Raw genomic sequence first — 8,983 nt, 5'->3', positions numbered from 1 at the left:
TCCTGTGTCCAATAAACAATGAGATTGTAGGGACTATTGAATTATATTGTGTGTGGGGCATAAATAGACAAGCCGATCACATCCAGCTCACTCTTCAACGGTTATCATTGCTGAAAATCGGGAGCTGGATGTCCAGAGGCGCATGCGATCGTTTCCTTTGTGCGTAAGTTTTCTCCGCAATCATAGTCTTTCTTGTTATTATGGGCCATATCTGTCTCTCTCTCTCTTCTCTTTCTCTCGTATTCTCTTAAACGTAATAGTATTGTATTTCATGTGTAGTTACCTGGTTAGTTAGTCTATGTTATATTGTAGTGTATGACTTGTATTGTATTAATTATTTTGCAAGTATAACATTCATAATATATATATTAGGCGTTGGACCCTAAGCACGGTATCTGTGTATTTCTTATAGTGTTAAGTATTCTCAGAGCGTCGGTGACGCTCAAACAGCTTTTAAGTTAATAAGGTTACACTGTGTTGCATCTACACCCTATCTCTACACTAAGGTTTTACAGCATATTACATTGTTTATGGTTTAGATATAAAGGTTTAACATTGTGAGCGTCTGCGCCGCTGGTGGTCTCCTCGTGGTCCCGAGCGGCCGCTACGCTATAGCGAATCATTACGTTAGTCGGCAGCCAATAGCGTGCCTGCCTGTGATCTCTTGGCCGTGAGCGAACGTGACGCTTGAGCGTCTCGACTACGGCTAAGCGATTGTTACGCAACGAGCGTACCCTTACGGTACTCCATACGTAAATAGTGTACAGTGTTCTTAGACCTCATAAAGGGTTTTATATAAGATAAATATTTAGCTTTATCAGCAGGATCCATACTGCGCATGTGTGGATCTCCATCTGCGACAACGGTTACTATGCCCCCTAAGTCACAGCATGATTGACATGCTGCAGCCATCTGGGGGGCAGGCTCAGTGAGCATTCCAAAAAACAGTGGGGAGGGGGGGCGTGCCACCCGCATTATCTTAGTGTGCCAATGCCAGTGGCTGTATCCTTGGGCGCTGCTTCACTGGCCTCGGCTGTGTAAAAACACTGCCCATGACTGACTGTCCCGCAAAGTGGTCTGAAGCTGCATCATCACTCGCAGGAGCGGATCAGAGAATCCGGCACGAGGCATCTATTTACACAAGACGCCTTCTGCGGCATTAGCATATTATAGCACAGCTGCTGCGGCTGTGCTTCTTCATCCATCCCAAAATCAGGCATTTATCTGCAGGTACTAGAAAAATGTACAATGCAAGTTTGAATTCCAGATAAACTGTCGGCTCAAATAGAAGTTATTTCAGTAACTGGACCAGTTGGAAACAACATACCACAGAGATAAGTATCAAAGCTATTTTTATTTCTTTTTTTTGAGCTTTGGGGAAGAAACTCTGTCCTCAAGGCACCCTAATGGTCCAGGTTTTAAATATAGCCATGCTTGGGCACAGGTAACTTTGTCATTAATTCAGTCAATTTGATTTAACCACCGATGCTCATAAAAACCTGTACAGTTAGGGCACCTTCAGGACCGAGTTTGGGAACTACTGCCCTACACAAAAAATGTCCCAAATGAGCCCAACTTTTAACAGTAGTTCTTGCTGTAAAACCAGGTTACCTCGGAACAATCCTTAAATCCTGTTGCGAGAGTAATGAGGAAATAGATTTTACACATTTAGCCTTTGATATGAATATGTTTGGCAAAGTTTCAGGTTATACAAAAAAATCTTCTGGTATATTGGTATAGTCAGGACGGATTTCTCGCTTCTTTACAAAAACGAGTTTTATGGTAAGAACTTACCCTTGTTAAAACTCTTTCTGCGAGGTACACTGGGCTCCACAAGTCTGGACAATGGGGTGTAAAGTAGAGATGAGCGGATTCGGTTTTACTCGGTTTTACTCGGTTCTCAAAACCGAATCTTATTGGCTATCCAAAACACGTGACATCCGTGAGCCAATTAGATGCCGTTTTGAGAACCGAGTAAAACCGAACCCGCTCATCTCTAGTGTAAAGTAGGATCTTGATCCGAGGCACCAACAGGCTCAAAGCTTTGACTGTTCCCAGAATGCACAGCGCCGCCTCCTATATCACCCCGCCTCCCAGCACAGGAGCTCAGTTAATGTTAACCAGCCCAATGCAGTAGCAGGAAAAGAGACGATAACGGTTAGTAGCCACATACACCACACTCTCACGACAAGAGAAGTGTCATCGGCTAATGCCATATCAACCCAAAGAAGCTAAGTGCGTCAGGGTGGGCGCCTTGTGGAGCCCAGTGTACCTCGCAGAAAGAGTTTTAACAAGGGTAAGTTCTTACCATAAAACTCGTTTTCTGCTGCGGGGTACACTGGGCTCCACAAGTCTGGACAATGGGGATGTCCTAAAGCAGTTCCTTATGGGAGGGAACGCACTGTAGCGGGCACAAGAACCCGGCGTCCAAAGGAAGCATCCTTGGAAGCGGCAGTATCAAAGGCATAGAACCTTATGAACATGTTCCCGGAGGACCACGTAGCCGCCTTGCACAATTGGTCAAGGGTCGCACCACGTTGGGCCGCCCAAGAAGGTCCAACAGACCGAATAAAATGGGCCGTAATGTGAACAGGAGCTGACAGACCAGCCTTCACATAAGCATGCGCAATCACCATTCTAATCCATCTGGCCAAAGTTTGCTTGTGAGCAGGCCAGCCACGTTTGTGAAATCCAAACAAAACAAAGAGAGAATCAGACTTTCGAATAGAAGCAGTTCTCTTCACATAGATACGGAGAGCCCGTACCGCATATAAAGACCGCTCTTTGGGAGACAAATCAGGAGAGACAAAAGCTGGAACCATAATCTCCTGATTAAGGTGGAACGAAGAAACCACCTTAGGTAAATATCCGGGACGAGTCCTAAGAACCGCCCGGTCACGGTGAAAAATCAGATATGGGGAACTACAAGACAAGGCACCCAAATCCGACACTCTTCCAGCAGAGGCAATAGCCAGCAAGAACACCACCTTAAGGGAAAGCCACTTAAGGTCAGCTGAACCAAGAGGTTCAAACGGAGGCTCCTGCAACGCCTCCAAAACCACCGACAAGTCCCAAAGAGCCACAGGCGGGACATAGGGAGGTTGGATACGCAACACACCCTGAGTGAAAGTATAAACATCAGGTAAAGTCGCAATTTTTCTCTGAAACCACACTGACAAGGCAGAAATATGAACCTTGAGGGAGGCCAGACGCAGGCCTAAATCTAGGCCCTGCTGTAGAAAAGCCAAAAGTTTGGCTGTACTAAACTTGGAAGCGTCATAATGGTTAGATGCGCACCAAACAAAGTAGGAATGCCAGACCCGATGGTAAATCCGAGCAGAGGCCAGTTTCCGGGCCCGCAACATAGTTTTAATGACCTCTTCAGAAAAACCCTTAGCTCTTAAGACAGAAGCTTCAAGAGCCACGCCGTCATAGACAGCCGGGCTAGGTCCTGGTAGACACAGGGGCCCTGAACGAGGAGGTCTGGGCGTTGTGGAAGTAGAAGTGGACGCTCTGACGATAGGCCTTGCAGGTCTGAGAACCAGTGCCGTCTGGGCCACGCCGGAGCTATGAGAAGCAGATTTCCTTTTTCTTGCTTGAACTTCCGAATTACCCTGGGCAGGAGTGACACCGGAGGGAACACGTACGGCAGCAGAAACCTCCATGCCACTGCCAGCGCATCCACGAATGCTGCTTGAGGATCCCTTGTCCTTGCTCCGAAGACCGGAACCTTGCGATTGTGTCGAGACGCCATCAGATCCACATCTGGAAGACCCCACCTTTCCACGAGGAGTTGAAACACTTCTGGATGGAGGCCCCACTCGCCGGCATGCACATCCTGACGACTGAAAAAGTCCGCTTCCTAATTCAGGACTCCTGGAATGAATATTGCTGATATTGCCGGTAGATGGCGTTCTGCCCAATGTAGAATCCGTGAGGCTTGCTTCATTGCCAAACGGCTTCGAGTGCCGCCTTGATGATTTATGTAAGCCACTGTGGTGGCGTTGTCCGCCTGTACTTGAACAGGACGGTTCTGAATCAAATGCTGGGCTAGGTTCAACGCATTGAAGACCGCCCGCAATTCCAGAATGTTGATCGAGAGGAGAGATTCCTCCTTGGTCCACCAACCCTGCAAGGAGTGCTGCTCCAGCACCGCGCCCAACCTCTTAGACTGGCATCTGTCGTCAACAGGACCCAGTTGGATATCCAGAAGGGACGGCCTCTGCACAATTGTCGGTCCTGGAGCCACCAGAGCAGCGACAGACGGACCTCCGGAGTCAAAGAGATCATTTGAGCCCTGATCCGGTGAGGCAGGCCGTCCCACTTGGCTAGAATCAGCTTCTGGAGGGGGCGAGAATGGAATTGAGCATACTCCACCATGTCGAATGCTGACACCATGAGGCCCAGCACCTGCATTGCCGAATGTATCGACACTTGAGGACGAGAAAGGAAGCAACGAATCCTGTCCTGAAGTTTCAGGACTTTCTCCTGAGACAAGAACAACCTCTGGTTGTGAGTGTCCAACAGCGCTCCCAGATGCACCATGCTCTGAGCAAGGACCAGGGAGGATTTCTTCCAGTTGATGAGCCACCCGTGGGCTTGTAGAAACCGGACCGTCATATCCAGATGACGCAGGAGAAGATCTGGGGAATTTGCCAGGATTTACAAGTCATCCAGATACGGCAGTATCCTGACCCCTTGACGGCGGAGTACCACCGTCATCACCACCATAACTTTGGTGAAGACTCGCGGAGCCGTTGTTAAACCAAAAGGTAACGCCCAAAACTGGTAATGGAGATTGCCAATAGCGAACCTCAGGTATTGTTGATGTGACACTGCTATAGGAATATGCAGGTAAGCATCCTGTATGTCCAGGGAGACCATGTAGTCCCCAGGTTCCAAGGCCAGAACTATAGAGCGAAGGGTTTCCATACGGAACTTGGAAACCTTCACAAATTTGTTCAGTGCCTTGAGGTTGAGAATGGGCCGGGAGGACCCATTCGGTTTCGGGACTAGAAACAGCGGAGAATAGTACCCCCGGCCCCTCTGAGCAAGAGGCACCTGTACTACGACTCCTGTATCCAGGAGGGTCTGTACCACCGAATGCAGAGTGTTTGCCTTTGTCTGGTCCGACGGGACGTCTGGCAAAATCGATGAGGGGGTCGGTTTTTGAAGGCTATGGCGTAACCTCGAGTGACGACTTCCCGTACCCAGGCATCTGAAGTGGTCTTCAGCCATTCCTGGGTATACCCTAGAAGCCGGCCCCCCACCCCGTCATGCGGCAGGCTTATCGGTCTTGGCTGCTGGCTGACGGGCAGCCCAGGCTCTTTTGGGCTTCGGCTTACCAGGTTTGGAAGTGCGGGCCTGCTTATGGTACGCCTGACCTTTTGCTTTACCTGAAGGACGAAAGGACGTGCCTTTGGCCTTCGACACAGAAGGAGCTGTATTAGGCAGACAGGCAGTTTTGGCAGTAGCCAAGTCAGCCACTATCTTATTTAAGTCCTCCCCAAACGAATATCCCCCTTGAAAGGGAGTACCTCCAGGGTTTTTCTAGAGTCCAGGTCCACAGACCAGGATCTCAGCCACAATATCCTGCGAAACAGGACTGACGTAGTAGAGGCCTTGGCTGCTAGGATACCGGCATCAGAAGCCGCCTCTTTAATATAGCGAGAAGCTGTGACAATATATGACAAGCATTGTCTAGCATGGTCAGAGGAGATATCAGCTTCTAACTCCAAGGCCCATGCTTCAATAGCCTCTGCCGCCCATGTAGCTGCAATAGTAGGCCTTTGTGCAGCACCCGTGAGGGTGTAAATCGCTTTTAGACAACCCTTGACACGTTTATCCGTAGGCTTTTAGAGATGTGACGGTAGTGACAGGTAGAGCTGAGGAAACCACCATCCTAGCCACATGTGAGTCTACTGGAGGAGGCATTTCCCAATTCTTAAACAGCTCTGGCGCGAGGGGATAGCGAGCCAGCATCTTCTTTTGAGGCACAAACTTCGTACCCGGGCTTTGCCAGGGTTCCTGAAGTATATCCACTAGGTGGTCAGAGTGAGGTAAAACTTGTTTAATCACCTTCTGACGCTTGAACCTATCTGGTTTCTTAGGAGGAACGGATGGCTCGGGATCATCCGTAATCTGCAGAATTAACTTAATAGCCTCCAAAAGATCAGGAACATCCACATGTGAACTACCCTCCGCATCAGCCGTATCTGAGTCAGAACCTGAGGGGTCAGTGTATGTGCTGTCTTCATCAGACGAGGTGTCAGTGACAGCAGTGGATTGTGAGGAGACGAGCGCTCGCTTAGAGGACCTCTTGGACCTAGGCGAGCGTTGGTCAGACATTTTAGTAGTCAGGGACTGGTTCAACTTCTTTAATTGAGCAGATAAATCGTCCGCCCACGGTGGGTTAGCTGCAGGGACCACATACGGCTGTACCGGCATTGGGGGTCCCATAGGGGGTGTTAGTTTATGAACTAGCGTATGCAGAAGCGTGGAAAAAGCGGCCCACGGAGGGTCAGTATGCGCCTCCATTGCCACAGTCCCACTGGGGGGCAAGGAGCCCTCAGAACCAGAGCCCACAGCTGCTATATTCTCCCCATATGTGTCTGTGGCTTCAGCAACACCAGCAGTGTGTTCCGCCCCAGAACCGTTACCCTCAGAAGCAGACATGATATAACTTGCAGTATGAGGTAACACAGTACAATTATTAGCAGCACTATCTCCCTAAACCCAAACCCCTGCGCAGTGTAGTCAGCACCAGCAGAGATAAAGGAGAAATATGGTGACTAAATCACAGATAAAAATACGTAATACAGTATATCTTTGTGAAAATCCTATATTAGATAAAACCTGACGCACCAAGCCCCCTCAGGTTATAGAATATAGGGATAGCAAGTTGAGTGAAAGACACGAGATGGACACCACTCAACTATCAATGCACACACAAATAGTCACAGTTTGTACAATGCAGAGGTTATTACTGACAATAATACTGCACTGGACTAGCTTACACAGCTATATAACAAATGATATAACAGTACACAGTAAGAACTGGATGTATATCACAGGGTAATTGTACTATAAACCCCTGACTAAGTGCACTCTTTCTTACTAACAGACTAAAAAGGCAGGTAGAATACTTAAGTGTCATGTAAAGGCACAGCGCTGACAACCAGGCGGCTTTACATAGGAGGATTTGCCCAAGCAGTCCCAGGAACAGTGAGCTGAGGAGTAATGGCGCCGCAGACACTGACAGGTAGTGAGGAAAAGACAGAGATGCAGCTCCAGGGCGGGAACACTTGCTGGAAATGGCACCCTGGGGCTGGGGCTTCAGGTCTAAGCCTTATCCCCCTTGCTGGCAACCACCGGGTACTGTGGGCGATATTAAAATCGGTTTTAAGAGAAAACCTGACCTGCGCCCATGCCCTGGTGATCTAGTGGGATCGCCTGTATCCACAGTGTCCACCGCCAGCGGCCCGCCTCCCACTGACCGCGCCGGATCGTGATAAAGACCGGGTCCCGCGAGCAGGACCCACTTACCACCTCCCGAAGCGCGGCCACGCGATCCTGGAGAGCCCCAGCCGTGTGTGCCTAACGCGAAGAAAACCGGAGGCTCCGCTGTAGGTACCCGGCAACCAGGGCTCGGGAGTGTACAGTGCCGCTGGGGAGAGCTGGAGCTGCAGCAGAGAATGTCAGAAGACATTTACCCCTGCTGCTGCCGCCCTTGAAGTCTTCACTTTTTACCTCATAAAAAGCTTTTCTTAGGGCTGCTTGGAGCAGCCCCTCTGTTAAGTGCCTGCTTACTGCAGCACCAACTGACAAACTGAGCTCCTGTGCTGGGAGGCGGGGTGATATAGGAGGCGGCGCTGTGCATTCTGGGAACAGTCAAAGTTTTGAGCCTGTTGGTGCCTCGGATCAAGATCCTACTTTACACCCTATTGTCCAGACTTGTGGAGCCCAGTGTACCCCGCAGCAGAAATGAGAATGAGTTTAGAACTATGGGCTTGGATTAATGCTCAGGGCCAAATGTTGCTGGCGATTTGCAGAATCCGGGTTGGTTGTTTTGGTCCTAAAACTAATTTCAGTTTAAATCTAGCGAATATCTGGCTGGATTCACACTGGCTCCCACAAATCACAGGCTATTATGCGGCTCTCAGGCTGCTTATAGGTGTTCGGATAAGTTTTGATTTAGGTCTAGGGCAGAGGTTCCCAAACGCGGTCCTCAAGGCACCCAACAAGTCCTGGTTTTAAATGTATCCATGCTTGGCCACAGGTGACTTAATTAGCAACCTTAGTCAATTTGATTTAACCATCTGTGCTGAGCCACAGATATACCTAAAACCTGGACTGTTGGGGTGCCTTGAGGACCACGTTTGGGAACCTCTGGTTTAAGGTCAAGGGCGTAGCTACCATAGGTGCAGGCAGTGCAGCTGCTATGGGGCCCAGAGCTGAGAGGGGCCCACCTTCCCTGTCACAATTACATGTGTTATATACATCTTTCACCATTGTGTGGCACATAGAGACCTTTACAATCGTTTGCCTTGTGGCCTACAATATATTTTGTTGTGCCCCTGTACCTGCTCATTTTAATGTGGTATATAAATGAACAGAAGGACACTATAATGTTACATAATATGAACTGGGAGCACTGTAAAATTACATAATGTAAAGTGGGGACACTGTCATAATGTAAATTGGGGTACTCTGCTGCATAATGTGTACTGCCAGCCCTGCAACGTGACATAACGTGAACTACGGCACTATTATGGTTTATAAAATAAACTAGGGCACTATTATGGGGCATAAAATGAACAACTGCTGTGGCGAAGCATTGGGACAGGGGCCCCTTCAACTGTTGCTATGGGGCCCACAAAGTTCTGGCTACGCCCCTGTCAAATTTAGAACTTCAACTAAGTAAAGGCTATGCAAAGGTTATAATTACCTGGGTCAAGATAGGAAGTAAAATGTCGGGCCACGT

The sequence above is a fragment of the Pseudophryne corroboree genome, chromosome 2 (assembly GCF_028390025.1).
Source record: "Pseudophryne corroboree isolate aPseCor3 chromosome 2, aPseCor3.hap2, whole genome shotgun sequence".
Lineage (NCBI taxonomy): Eukaryota > Metazoa > Chordata > Amphibia > Anura > Myobatrachidae > Pseudophryne > Pseudophryne corroboree.
The sequence above is the reverse complement of the archived record's forward strand: the minus strand, read 5'-3'. Positions refer to the sequence as shown.